Below are 15,985 nucleotides of genomic sequence, written 5' to 3' on the forward strand. Positions count from 1 at the left end.
TTTATTTATTCTCATAGTTATAAATTCTTAAATATGTATTTGTAATAACTCAAATGGTTTATAAGTAAGCCTTTCAAGCTTTCACACTTGCCTAGAACATGAGAAAATGAGCTTTGCCCCAGTACAGGGGAATGCCAGGTCCAGGAAGAAGGAGTGGGTACATTGGGGAGCAGGGTTGGGGGGAGGGTATAGGGGGTTTGGGGATAGCATTTGAAATGTAAATAAAGAAAATATCTAATAAAAAAAGAACCAACTGAAAAAAATAAAGAAAGAAAATTATCTGAACAGGAAAAATTAACTATAAAATTTTTATTTATATTTGGCTAATTTTTTTTTTAGAATTTTTTAATGTATTTTCTTCAATTACATTTCCATTGCTATCCCAAAAGTCCCCCGCCCCCCGACTCCCCTACCCACCCATTCCCATTTTTTGGCCCTGTCATTCCCCTGTACTGGGGCATACAAAGTTTGCCTGACCAATGGGCCTCTCTTTCCAGTGATGGCCGACTAGGTCATCTTTTGATAACATATGCAGCTAGAGTCAAGAGCTCTGGGGTACTGGTTAGTTCATAATGTTGTTCCTCCGATAGGGTTGCAGATCTCTTTAGCTCCTTGGATACTTTCTCTAGCTCCTCCATTGGGGGCCCTGTGATCCATCCAATAGTTGACTGTGAGCATCCACTTCTGTGTTTGCTAGGTCCCGGCCTAGTCTCACAAGGGACAGCTATATCACCATCCTTGCAACAAAGGCTTGCTAGTGTATGCAATGGTGTCATCCTTTGGAGGCTAATTATGGGATGGATCCCTGGATATGGCAGTCTCTAGATGGTCCATCCTTTTGTCTCATCTCCAAACTTTGTCTCTGTAACTCCTTCCATGGATGATTGTTTCCAATTCTAAGAATGAGCAAAGTGTCCACACTTTGGTCTTCGTTGTTGTTCTTCAGTTTCATGTTTTGCATATTGTACCTTATATCTCGCTATACTAAGTTTCTGGGTTAATATCCATTTATCAGTGAGTACATTTCATTTGAGTTCTTTTGTGATTGGGTTACCTCACTCAGGATGATGCCCTCCAGGTCCAACCATTTGCCTAGGAATTTCGTAAATTCATTCTTTTTAATAGCTGAGGAGTATTCCATTGTGTAAATGTACCACATTTTTGTATCCATTCCTCTGTTGAGGGACATCTGGGTTCTTTCCAGCTTCTGGCTATTATAAATAAGGCTGCTATGAACATAGTGGAGCATGTGTCCTTCTTATGGGTTGGGACATCTTCTGGATATATGCCCAGGAGAGGTATTGCGGGATCCTCCGGTAGTACTATGTCCAATTTTCTGAGGAACCGCCAGACTGATTTCCAGAGTGGTTGTACAAGCTTGCAATCCCACCAACAATGGAGGAGTGTTCCTCTTTCTCCACATCCTCGCCAGCATCTGCTGTCACCTGAATTTTTTATCTTAGCCATTCTGACTGGTGTGAGATGGAATCTCAGGGTTGTTTTGATTTGCATTTCTCTGATGATTAAGGATGTTGAACATTTTTTCAGGTGTTTCTCAGCCTTTCGGTATTCCTCGGGTGAGAATTCTTTGTTCAGCTCTGAGCCCCATCTTTTAAGGGGGTTATTTGGTTTTCTGGAGTCCACCCTCTTGAGTTCTTTATGTATATTTGATATTAGTCCCCTATCTGATTTAAGATAGGTAAAGATCCTTTCCCAATCTGTTGGTGGTCTTTTTGTCTTATTGACGGTGTCTTTTGCCTTGCAGAAGCTTTGCAGTTTCATGAGGTCCCATTTGTCAATCCTCGATCTTACAGCACAAGCCATTGCTGTTCTATTCAGGAATTTTTTCCCTGTGCCCATATCTTTGAGACTTTTCCCCACTTTCTCCTCTATAAGTTTCAGTGTCTCTGGTTTTATGTGAAGTTCCTTGATCCACTTAGATTTGACCTTAGTACAAGGAGAGAGGAATGGGTCGATTCGCATTCTTCTACATGGTAACAACCAGTTGTGCCAGCACCATTTGTTGAAAATGCTGCCTTTCTTCCACTGGGTGGTTTTAGCTCCCTTGTCAAAGATCAAGTGACCATAGGTGTGTGGGTTCATTTCTGGGTCTTCAATTCTATTCCATTGGTCTACTTGTCTGTCACTATACCAGTATCATGCAGTTTTTATAACAATTGCTCTGTAGTAAAGCTTTAGGTCAGGCATGGTGATTCCACCAGAGGTTTTTTTATCCTAGAGAAGAGTTTTTGCTATCCTAGGTTTTTTGTTATTCCAGATGAATTTGCAGATTGCTTTCTAATTCGTTGAAGAATTGAGTTGGAATTTTGATGGGGATTGCATTGAATCTGTAGATTGCTTTTGGCAAGATAGCCATTTTTACAATGTTGATCCTGATACTTGGCTAACTTTTATAAGATTTTTGTAAAACAAAAAATACAACAGAATATCCCATGAGATTATAGAGAAAACTAAATGCTTATTATATTCAGTGTTTTCATAAATGAGTAAAAAAACCTAGAAATGTTTTTTTGTGTTTTAAAGTTTAACTTCACGGTGTTATTAAATTTTTCTGAGAGGAGGGACCTGGAGGGAGGCAACATTAGTGGTGTATATAAAGAAAATAATAAATAATAAAAATTTAGTAAAATAAAACAGTTCTATTCTTCAGTAGAAATACTATAGCAACATTAGTGAATATTAATGTTATGAAACCTAGAAATAGTCCTAAATAAAGACAGTATCAGAAGTTGTGTATTAGAAGAAAATGTTTAAGAACACTGTTCAAATATATATTTACTTAAATACCCTTTATACAATAAAGTTTGAATATGGTTTTTCCCTTCCCAATTACTCCCAGAACCTAGCAATCATATTCTCTCTGTGTCTCTGTCTCTGTCTCTTTCCCAAAACAAAATGAATATTAAAACAAAAACCATTGAGGGAAAAATTAAACAAACAAACAAACAAAAAAACAGAAAAAATGTAGGCTCTTTATGCTTCTTGCAATAGTTTTTAACAAAACACCAAAACACACAACTAACGAGTGTTCAGAGAGCAAGTGCCCCTAGAGCACTCAGTACTAATTGGGTTATCTTTATTATATACGATATGCACACCCATTGCCAAGATTCAGGGGCTTATGAAGAACAGAATGTGGAACGATTGTAAGATCAGAGGTGATGAATGAGCCAAGGAAATACTGTTTTTCAGATACGACAGGACTGATGCATATATGAATCCAAGAAGACTGACAAGGCTCACAAGATCTAATCAGGTTCAAAACAGACAAAAATCCCAGCACAGAGAAGGGGACGTGCACACAAATTCCCATCCCTAAGAATACTCTTGCAATCATACCCGTTGGCAAACACAAAATTATAAATATACGTACAGTAAATAGTTTACAAAAGTAAACGCAAATGAGAAATTTTATACTGTATAAATATAGAGAGAAATAGTCCATATTTTCTTTCTTCTCAAGAACATTGCAAACATAGAAGTCTCTTTCAATTTAAAATGGTTTTGTTTGTTAACATAAATAGGGCAAACCTTGATCTGCCTGATGAATGTTTAAATTTTACCGTCTTTAATGTGAAAGAACATCAACAACACACTGTGCAGAAACCTCTGTGGAATGTTAAACTTGCAGGCAGTTTGACAGGAGGGACTTTCCAACCATAACAAGGACATCATTTCTAATTTTAGAATCTTGGCAAAGGAGAACAAACTGAAATTATTAGTGGTTCTGCCACGGTGTAGTGCTGTTTGTTCCAGTTAAGACATCTAATGACTGGGTAACAGCTTGTTGCAGTTACCAATTGAGAGCAGCACATTGCAGAGATATAAGAAAGGTAGATGTAGATTTGTACCTGATTTTCAACAAGCTTCGTAATCAGGGAAGAGAAAAAAACGTTACAAAGGAACTTCTAAAACAATAGTTTCAAAACACTGGATGATTAAAAGAATTCTCATCATTTTTACATCTTAATTCTACAAAGCATTCAAGTGAGATTTCCCAATACTTATTTCTGATACTTGCGATCTTTTTATTTACTTTCCTATATGTGAATGACATAGCCACTTTTTATTCCTACTACTTCACTTAACAAAAGTTAGATTGCAGATCTTTGATCTCCTTTTTTCCTTAATTTCTTGCATGTACCTGGTAGTCCAAGAAATCCTCTGGGGTTCACATTGTCCTCCTCATTTCTGGAAGGCATTACTAAGTTAAATGCTTCAGATAGCTCCAGTTTTTAGAGCATGTGAAGCACACACCATACTCCAGTGGGTGATTACTTCTAACAAACAGATTTAGCAGAAAACCACCCCCTCACTATAATTGCCACTTCTATAAGTATTTCCTCAAGTAGTAAATACTCTTGAAAACATATAACAAAGGAAATGGAAAACTAATCTTGCTTTAAAAAATACAGCCAACTTTTAACTGCTCTGCTTCACTGCATCTGTTCTGTTCCATCACTGTCGTTCATTCTTTGGTAGTCAGCTCTAATTGCACTCTCTTAATTTCTTGTGTAAACCAGCTACAGCTCTGAATGAGTTGATGTATCAGAGAACCAAACAAGTTCTTCAATATCAATGATTTTTAAAATATGAGAGTTCTCAAATAGGCATTTTTTGCATAACTTAATGTGAAATGGAGTCTGATATAGAGTACTTATTATGACGTTTTTGAACTTGAAATAATGCATAGATTCTAAACAAGGTCTTATTACATTGTTCCAATACATTCATGTTGAGTCTACGGAAAATTCACTGAGACAAAAACAAAACATAACAAAATAAAACAAACAAAAAACAGTATTGACTAAAGATGCTGCCATGGATATGGGAAATAACGGTGCTGTAGAGGAGATATTTAAATGAAGATGAGAAAACTGGCAAAACAGAAAGATATAAGTAATATTCAATAAAGTCTTTTTTTTTTCAGAGAATTTTCCCCCAGAGGTTGCTTTTGTAGCATGTTTTTTAAAAGAAGGGTGATTATTGATTCATCTGATAGTTAATGCTTAGAAATAAATCAGTAGCTTCAGAAATGTATAGTACCCATGATTTACATGAAGATTGGAGTGAAATACCATTGCTCTAGAATTTCAATCAAAATGTTATATGAAAGAAAATGATGTAAGGCTGGTTTTTAATAAATTTTAGAGTTTTGAAGAGTATATGATTTATTTGAAGTAATATATCTCATCCACATATTCATAAAGGAAGCTATTCTCTCAGGTTAATACGGAATAGTGTTAGGCTATTATGTAAGGATACTAGAAAAAAAGAACTGAACGTATTTAACTCAATACCAACTGAGTATCCAGCTTCTCCTAGTCCACTGCTTATTGGACTTGCAATATAGCTACTTATACCTACATCTACTTCTTTATTTTTTAATGCTTTTATCCAGGACACAGAATAAATAGCCAGTCAACCTCTTTAAAATTTCTCCCCAAAATCTCTCTCCCCAACTCTGTGTGTGTGTGTGTGTGTGTGTCTGTGTGTGTGTCTGTGTGTGTCTGTGTGTGTGTGTGTGTGAGCATGTGCATGTGTCTGTCTCTCTCCTTTCTCTTTCATCTTCCCCTTTCTCCCCTTCTGTCTCCTCTCTCTCCCTCTTTGTCTCTAAATATCTTTCTCTTCTCCCTCTCCTATTTCTTTCTTCTCTTCTCTTCTCTTCTCTTCTCTTCTCTTCTCTTCTCTTCTCTTCTCTTCTCTTCTCTTCTCTTCTCTTCTCTCCTTCCTCTCCTTCCTCTCCTCTCCTCTCCTCTTCTTTTCTCTTCCCCTCTTTCTCTCTTCTCTCCTCTTCCCCTGTCACTCTCCTCTTCTTTCACTCTCACTCTCTCTCCCACTCTTTCTCCTCAATATTTGATTAACTTGTATCAATCAGATAAACTTTCTGCAGACAATATACTTGCAGTCTAGTATACATACATTCACACACATGAATTCAGACAAAGTCTAGAGAGTACTTTCAAAGAAACTCCGTTTGTCATTTATAAAATAAGATTATTATTATTAACCTTACCAATGTTTTTTATAATTAAGGATGACATAGAGTTATTTATTTTTACTATAAATGGACTAAGTAAGAAACCTCAACACTGTAAACACATTTAATCTGATTAAACTATTCTCCATTTATTTCAGAGAGATGATGACTTACTTTGAACTACATTTCTATATGTACGATTATGAATTTTTTTATAACTACCCTATAGTAAAACTATACATTGGCATGGTCTTGCTTGCACAAATTGGAAAGTAATGGAATATTTAAAAGGCTATTTAAAAAATTTGAAAAACTCTTATTATCCAAATCAGTTACAAACCCAATAACTAAAGGATCAGAAACTATGCTACTTCTAAATTTTATAACATAGTTTGACTTTATAATTTCATGGGGAGCTATTTTGCAATGCATACATACATATACACATACATAAGTAGATATGGTTATACATATAGATATAATATGACATAAACTTAGTACTCATAGTATGCTACCTGTTTAGAAATTGAAGAATAGCTATTCAAATATATCCGTAATTATTACATTGCAAATTTAAAAAATAAATCTTCATCTAAATACATGGCATAAAATGTTATCCAGCCACCATTTCTTAAACTAACTTAGCAAATACTATTCAATACCTCTTAAATTTTAGTTGTTTGTTATTTGAAGAACATAATGAAGAAATTTTCTATTACTGTTTTTTATTAGATATTTTCTTTATTTACATTTTAAATGTTATCCCTTTTCCTATTTTTTTATAAATACTTAGTTCACTATCGTGAGAGTAGTAGAAAATGTCTCAAAAATTGTTCTCCAGAACTCGGCCACTTCAGTTTCAAAACTTTAGTACACCTTACTCCAGCCAGTCACTTACAATGGTGGGGAATATCAGTAGGTTTACACTATTGAATGTCTTATTAACATCTAAGATTACTTTTAACTTTTAGGAATAAGATCACATAGTATATTAAAGTGGAAGAAGCTCATTATGGTCATTTGGGGGTTTTGTTGCAGGAAAGAGAAGAATATGAGTTTCATATCATGTGATTATTTTATTCTAATCAATAAAGTAAGCTAATCTAAACCAAATAAATATCACCCTTAGTTTTGAAAAAAAAAGCCAATTTTCAGCCAATATTAAATTAGGGTAAAATAAAAAGAAGTAGTATATAGTAATATAATAGTATATCTATTATATTGTTTATGGTTTGTTCTTTTATAAAAGCCTTTACTCATGAACCAAAATGCTAGGCTCTTTCTGGGACACAGTGTGTTCACCAGAGAAGTGGGTGTAAAACGTGTAGGAGAGGAGATGGAGGATGGTTCTTAAGATCAGAAAGCAAATATACATTTTTTATGTGTTAAAAGGTTTATCTGCCACAAAAAAAACATTATGCTTAGATCAGAGGTGCCAAGTGTAGTTCAACCCTTTGAGACCTTACGTGGAAGGATTTTTTTCTTTTTGAGACAGGGTTTCTCTGTGTAGCCCTGGCTGTCCTGGAATTCACTCTTTAGACCAGACTGGCCTCGAACTCAGAGATCCGCCTGCCTCTGCCTCCCGAGTGCTGGGATTAAAAGCATGTGCCACCACGCCCAGCTACATGAAAGGATCTTATTCAAGTTATTTTTTCCCCATTACACATAAAATACATAATAGCTTTGTAACAAATCTTTATGAAAGTCTGTATATACAGGAGTAGCTTTTAACAACTTTCCATTATTATATTAAATATAATATCCCGTTTTTTCAACATATGGTATTCTACATATGGTGATTAATAGATGTTAAGACTAGCTTAGCAATTTTCACTTCAATATACAGACACAAATTTACACCAATATCCACATCATACATGAGTACAATTTTACTTGAATTATAAAAATAATCTATGTAGTATATAAGTATGAATAATGTACATGTGAAATACATATAATAATGGTATTATATGTTCACAGATAATGTGTATATGACACAATTTGAATCCTGCAGTATTTTAAAAACTAATATTTTTTATATTCCTTCTTTTTCATGTCATATGATACTGAAGTATTTCAAGTAACATGATTTTGAGTTGTACTAAACTGCACAATGACAGTTCAGTTATAATGAGGTTAACTATTTGAAAATACTCAATAAGAAGAAAAAAGAAACAAATAGAATCTTTCTGGATTGTGTTTTTCATTGTTATCACACTGTTGACATTGATTTTTTTTATGGATATTTTGTCTGACAATATGTGGAATATCTTTTCATCAAGCATTTAGCTTTGTTATCAGTGGGTTAAAGCAAAATATCACATTATTCTGCTATTAATTTTGCCTATTGGTGTCATCAAAAATAAAACATACCCTGACTGATTTATCAACATGAAAAGTTAAGCACTTACTCTATGACATTTCAAAAACAATCTGATGATGGGCATGAATAGAGGTAAAGTCCCTAAGGTTTGGCAGTTAATAAAGGAATGCAAACATGCTGTCTCATCAGACACTGTTGTGCACAATATGAACCAATCAGAGCCAATTAAATTAAATTAAAGTATGTATTACAAAAGTGGAAGCAGGAAAGACATGGGAATTGTTAATGGGAAAATCCATACTTTTCAATCTTTCAATACGTTGAAGACTGGAACACTTCATAAATATAAGCCATGGTATATAGCTCAGCAGAATAATGTTGCATAGAATATATGTTGTGCCATCAAGGCAATAAACAAAAACCCTAACACTGTAATTAAACAATAGACGGAGGGTATGTGTTATTGTTAGGACATAGGAACCTAGATTCAGTTCCTTTACCACAGAGAAATCCAGGGATTATAGACAAGGAAGAGGAGCAGGGAAAGAAGGAGGGGAAAAGGTAATGAGTGAGATGAACGGCAAGATAATTTGAGGGAAATAAAATTTAGAATTAGGAGATAGTTTAGTAATTTAAAGAACGGATAACATTAATATTGAATAACATTGACAATGTGAAGGAAAAGAGTGAAGTTGGTGTTAATGTACTGGGCACATAATATATATTCAGAGGCATCTTGAGAGCTACTGACAGACAAGTAGAATGAGAGGTATACTTCAAGGATTCATGGGCTTCTCACTCACATACACAATCCTAAGAGCATTCACTATGAAGAGATTTGGAAATCCTCTCCTTGTATTTCACTGAAATGCCAATGGCTCATGCAAGAACAATCTCCTAGCTGATGGATAGAGTATTATATTGATTTATAATTCCACTAATAAATACAGGTTAAATTCATTTCTTTCTAGCAGCAGCCAACAAAATAGAAATAAGATGAAACAAAGTTTATAATTTTATATTTTCTTGGTATTGTATAAATGCTAGCAGCTAAGCATGAATAAAATGCTTGGCATTTACTCTGACTTATGTTCATTTGTATTTATATATTTCCATTTTTTTCTTCTCAGTATGCATTTGTGTGATATTTTGCTACACTTTCTCAAGACAAAGGTTGTCATGCATCTTTTATCTTTATACATAGAAAGTCTTTCAAATATATCATAGTTTCTGTAAAGGTGTTTTGCAAAGAGATATTTCTGAAGGATCCACACTAAAAAATGAACAGGACATTTGCCTATATTATCTCACTCTCATCTGTTCTAATTTTAAAGACTTATTCTCAGAATATCTTCCAAATACACATTCCTGGATCATTGTATTAGTATATATTTGTCTTTATTTTAGTCTGTTGCAGTTCATTGGAAAGACTATTATTGTTGTTAATCTCAGTGTTATTCAGCTTTTTTTTTCTTTTCTAATGAATACTTTAACCTGCTCATAGAGGTGGACCAGGTGTGGCTGCTATGTAATATGTACATCCCTAGGTAATAGAGAAGAGGCTATGTCTGGAGTAAGTATTCTAACCTGTGAATATCCGAATCATTAGAAGTTTAACATTCTTTGAAAAAAATTGAGCCAGAGATGACCATTGCCTCCCAGGCGTGGGGGAACACAACACATCGGAGATGATCCCTGCTAGGTAGCATAATGAACAGGTAGGAGGCATAGCACTACCTAGATCACTACTGAGATAACAGCAGACAATCAGAGAACTTGGGCACAAGGAAGTGGTGGAGAAATTAAAGGCAAAGAGAAACAGCAGGATGTGGGCACTATGAAAAGAGACAGAAATGGAGACTTGAGGATAGAGAGGAACATCCTGACATGAGTAGCCTGTGATACCACCTCAACCATTAGTATGAGGTTGCCAGGCTATAGGGCAGGCTCAAGGGAAAGGGGAAATGTGTAGGCTTAGGGTACATGAGGTGAAATTCACAAAAATCCAATTAATTTCTTTAAAGAAACCTAAATATCTGAGATAAAATAAATTAACCAGAGGAAAGTTTTAAGTTTCTTCCAAGATTTAGAGAGGTTAGACCATATCCGTGAACCCATCTGGTAAATCTTTATTATAAATATTACAGTAAATTAATCTGGCAGCTGTATTTCTTTTCCTTATACTGGTCCCCAGAAACTGCACAGAGAAACCGAGGTTCGTTTAAAACTGCACCTCAGTATCTCAGCAATGAAATGATCTATTTACCTTTATTTTCTGGCTGTCTCTCAGGCCCATCCTATGATAGATGCATATTATCTTTGATCTGGCACTTTGTGCTCCAGGTGTGTTCTCTCTCTCTCTCTCTCTCTCTCTCTCTCTCTCTCTCTCTCTCTCTCTCTCTCTCTCTCTCTCTCTCTCTCTCTCTCTCTCCCTCCCCCCTCTTCCTCATGGTTCCAAATTCTGCATCTTCGTCCAGATCTGAATCTTCTTCTCTCCCCCTCTCTTCTTTCTCTGGTTTGCAGAGGTCCCGCCCTGTTTTCTCTTCTGCCAAGCCATTGGGAGATCAGCATTTAATGCCTGGCAGAGAATAAATGATAAGAACTTTTTACACAAACTTGAGACAGGAGATTCTTGGTATACATTACAACGCAATGTTACCACTGAAACAAGATATGAGGACAGAGAAATCAGCATTTGAATAACACAAGGGTAAACTCTACACAGGATACACAAACACTATGCCTAGACTTCCTATCTGGGATTTTTGATAACAAAGGGTACACGGCAGATGGTGCCCATGCTCTTTATGACTAGGTGCAAAAGAAGAGGAGCAGGAATGAGGTAGTACCCCAATCACACAATGCCTCGTCTGGGAAGTTTCCTCAATGTCTAACCATGCTCAGTCTCAGACCTGAGCATTTAAAACATGAGGGACCATAGCATTCTCAGAGGGAAAAAATAATTATATTGAGGCAGCTTAAGCTTTTTCTCATATTAATATGTCACTATGTGTGAGGAGCGGGTGTGGCGGCAGTCCCAAAGGCGCCAGGGACTGCAGCTAAGTCGTATGATTTGCACCTGACTTCCTCATATAAGCCACAAACATCTTGAGAGCTGTGCAGGTGTACCAGGATACCGGTGAATCCATTTTGATGGAGATATGCCCCTGCTGCCCTGATTAGCTGAAGCTGCGTGCCCGGTGAAGTGGCGTGGCCTTCTGTGCGTGGATGGGAACTGAGAGTATAAAAGAGTGAGAGGCCCAGGGTTCGGGGGAGATATAAACAAGGGAGATATAAACAAGAAGAAACAGGACTGAATAAACGTGTGCAGAAGGATCCTGTTGCAGCGTCGTTCTTCCTGGCCAGTTGGGCGTGCGCAAGAAGTATGATATGCATTTTGCACCATAGTATGTACATCGTAACATTATAACTAATGCCTTTACATTGAATAGGTAGCCTTAATTATGTTCATCTCTGTACATTAGAGTATAGGACGTTTGCTGAAATGACAAGACCCTCTGCTGAGAGATGACTCCTATATTTTCCATTAAAATTCTTTTTCATTATGGCCCACATTTTCTTGTCTCTAATAATAACAAAGGCAATGACTATAGAAAAGACAATTAATTTCAAATATAGCTGGCAAAAAGAATAAAATGATAACTGACACTTTATTAGTATAGTTTATGTATCCATATCACTTAAAAGAGGTAATAGAATTGTTAAAATGATAAATCTATTTACAATCAGTCACATGTCTTAGTTCTGACAGAATGAAGTCAGCTTTGTCACACCAAACAATCTGGTGGTTGTGCATCCCAAAAGAAAGCAAAGACAATAATGGATTCAGATTTCTTCACCCACATGTTACAGTTACAGAACATAAACTACGGTACATGCTAGCGAAAGTAAGAAGAACGTTCACTCACTCTCATTTGATTTTGACAGAGTATAGTGCGTTCAAGTAGAATTTAAAGTCTTTCTCATGGTTAATTTTTACTTTCACATTGAATATTTTATGACAAATAATTTTAATAACAGCTCTACTGGCTGATAAGAGTACAAAGAGCTACTGACCTTCTTGGACATATGTTTCTAATTGCCAGTGGCTCTTCCTCAAACGTGTTTCCTTCTTAAGTATTTTCTACTTACTCATTTCTACAAGTTTCATGCTGTGTAATAGATCATGTTAAAGGTTAGTCACTATTTTGATGCATGAGCTTCGTTTTACTGGTTAGAAAGTCATAGCTACTATAGCTTTTTTTAACCAAATGCATAACTTAGGCAAATGTGTAAGAATGTTTATCTGCATATTAATAAGATTTTTGATGATGTTTCTCTTACAAGCTAAGAAGAATTTTAAAAAGTAGAGTGATTCTAGCCAGGATATATAGGTCAAAGTTTGTAAAGCCATAATCTATTACTAAAATGAACACTGAAGTTCCTAACATGTAAAATGATACTGGATTTATGATATACAAAAACGTTTAAAAAATGAGGATCAGGGAATTTTATTTTTAACCCTACAACAACCTATAGTCTCTGAAAATTGTAGATACAGAATATCCAATATTTCCTCAACTCAAGACAAAGATTTGTTTCCAAATCATAAACATTAATTACTAATGATTTATATGCACTCACATGCAAAGAGAGAGAGAGAGAGAGAGAGACATACACAAACATATACACACATACAAACACACACAGAGAATTTTCCAATGTTTAGTATTGAATATATTATACAATACATCTAAGGAAATTGTTTTGTAATTATGTTTTGTGAAAAGAATAATATTTAAATTATTTGATCATTAAATTCTCTCCTACAATATCTTCATGATATCACATAAAATAAGATAGTCAAATATTGTATCTTATTACATTATTTTTAAAATATAAATTAACTTGGAGAAGCCATTTTCCGTTGTGATGGGGATTTCTTTTATTTTGATTGTTCAGTCCTATTCCATTTTCTTTTCTTTTCTTTTATATAATTTTAGGTTTCTAGATGACTCTGTGTTTTCTAATTAGAGAGAAAGATGTAACTATGGGTGGAATGAGGCCAGGTGAGGGGGATCTGGGAGAAGTTGGGAAAAGTAAACCAATAATCAGAATAGATAGTATTAAAACACCTGTTTTATTACAAAATAGAAAATGTAAGTATGTCATAGACATATTTAGAACTTGTAAATGTTAATAGTGACCATAACTGAAGTGAATAGTTTATAAATAAATTCTGTTTTGTTTCCTAAAACTTGTCATGAGTGAGTTCAACAGGTGGAAATCATATTCTAGTCATCTAGTTAAATGATAAATACTACCTGTTTGATTTCTTCTTCTTTTTAATTAATATAAATTTTACATTCTATATTCCATTTTCCACCTCCCTATCCATACCCCAACTGCTCCACATTCCACACTTTCTTCCTACCCCCTGTCTCCACAAGGGTGCCCCCACCCCCACCCCACCTGACCTCTAAACTCCCTGGGGCCTCCAGTCTCTTGAGGGTTAGATGCATCAACTCTGAATGAACACAGACCCGGAAGTCCTCTACTGTATGTGTGTTGGGGGCCACATATCAGCTGGTGTATGTTGTCTCTTTGGTGGTCCAGTGTTTGAGAGATCTCAGGATTCCAGATTAATTGAGACTGCTGGTTTTCCTACAAGGATTGCATTTCTTAGCTTCTTCCAGCTTTTCCCTAATTCAGCAACAGGGGTCAGCAGCTTCTGTCCATCACTCAGGTACAAATACCTGCATCTGACTCAGCTTCTAGTTGGGTCTTTTGGAGGGCAGTCATGATAGGTTCCTTTTTGTGAGTGCTCCATAGCCTCAGTAATAGTGTCAGACCTTGGGAACTCCCCTTGAACTAGATCTTACTTTGGGTCTGTCGCTGGACTTACTTTTCTTTGGGTTTCTCTCCATTTCCAGCCCTGTAATTCTTTCAGACAGGAATAATTATGTATCAGAGATGTAACTGATGAAAGAATGGACCATGTAGAGACTGCCATATACAGGGATCCACCACATAATCAGCATCCAAACGCTGACACCATTGCATACCCTAGCAAGATTTTATTGAAAGGACCCAGATGTAGCTGTCTCTTGTGAGACTATGCCGGGGCCTAGCAAACACAGAAGTGGATGCTCACAGTCAGCTAATGGATGGATCACAGGGCTCCCAATGGAGGAGCTAGAGAAAGAACCCAAGGAGCTAAAGGGATCTGCAACCCTATAGGTGGAACAACATTATGAACTAACCAGTACCCCGGAGCTCTTGACTCTAGCTGCATATGTATCAAAAGATGGCCTAGTCGGCCATCACTGGAAAGAGAGGCCCATTGGACACGCAAACTTTGTATGCCCCAGTACAGGGGAACGCCAGGGCCAAAAAGGGGGAGTGGGTGAGTAGGGGAGTGGGGGTCGGTGGCTATGGGGGACTTTTGGTATAGCATTGGAAATGTAAATGAGCTAAATACCTAATAAAAAAATGGAAAAAAAAAGATGTAACTGAGTGATGGCAACTCTATCTCTCACTTGATGCCGTTTTCCTGCTTGTTGACCTTTTGACCTCTGGACTGTACCTTGGGTATTCTTATGTCTAATATCCACTTATTAGTGAGTACATTCTATGCCCGTCCTTTTGGGTCTAAGTTACCTCACTCAGGATGATATTTTCTAGTTCCATCCATTGGCCTACAAACTCAGGATGTCCTCATTCTTTTTTTTTTTTCCATTTTTTATTAGGTATTTAGCTCATTTACATTTCCAATGCTATACCAAAAGTCCCCCATACCCACCCACCCTCACTCCCCTACCCACCCACTCCCCCTTTTTGGCCCTGACGTTCCCCTGTACTGGGGCATACAAAGTTTGCGTGTCCAATGGGCCTCTCTTTCCAGTGATGGCCGACTAGGCCATCTTTTGATACATATGCAGCTAGAGTCAAGAGCTCCGGGGTACTGGTTAGTTCATAATGTTGTTCCACCTATAGGGTTGCAGATCCCTTTAGCTCCTTGGGTTCTTTCTCTAGCTCCTCCATTGGGAGCCCTGTGATCCATCCATTAGCTGACTGTGAGCATCCACTTCTGTGTTTGCTAGGCCCCGGCATAGTCTCACAAGAGACAGCTACATCTGGGTCCTTTCGATAAAATAATGCTAGTGTATGCAATGGTATCAGCGTTTGGATGCTGATTATGGGGTGGATCCCTGGATATGGCAGTCTCTACATGGTCCATCCTTTCATCTCAGCTCCAAACTTTGTCTCTGTAACTCCTTCCATGGGTGTTTTGTTCCCAATTATAAGGAGGGGCATAGTGTCCACACTTCAGTCTTCATTCTTCTTGAGTTTCATGTGTTTAGCAAATTGTATCTTATATCTTGGGAATCCTAGGTTTGGGGATAATATCCACTTATCAGTGAGTACATATTGTGTGAGTTCCTTTGTGAATGTGTTACCTCACTCAGGATGATGCCCTCCAGGTCCATCCATTTGGCTAGGAATTTCATAAATTCATTCTTTTTAATAGCTGAGTAGTACTCCATTGTGTAGATGTACCACATTTTCTGTATCCATTCCTCTGTTGAGGGGCATCTGGGTTCTTTCCAGCTTCAAGCTATTATAAATAAGGCTGCTATGAACATAGTGGAGCATGTGTC

General features: G+C 36.5%; 1 protein-coding gene and 1 non-coding gene across 9 annotated transcripts in view; both read left to right on the top strand.

Moving 5' to 3' along the window:
• Cdh12 (cadherin 12) overlaps window positions 1-15,985 on the top strand; it is a 1,149,544-nt gene that overhangs the window by 450,177 nt on the left and 683,382 nt on the right. The gene's annotated exons all lie outside the window — the stretch shown is intronic.
• Window positions 9,818-9,945, top strand: Gm25711. The gene has a single exon (XR_003951702.1). It is a non-coding gene; the product is annotated as a small nucleolar RNA SNORA17 (small nucleolar RNA).

This window comes from Mus musculus, chromosome 15 (genome assembly GCF_000001635.26).
Source record: "Mus musculus strain C57BL/6J chromosome 15, GRCm38.p6 C57BL/6J".
NCBI classification, from domain to species: Eukaryota; Metazoa; Chordata; class Mammalia; order Rodentia; family Muridae; genus Mus; species Mus musculus.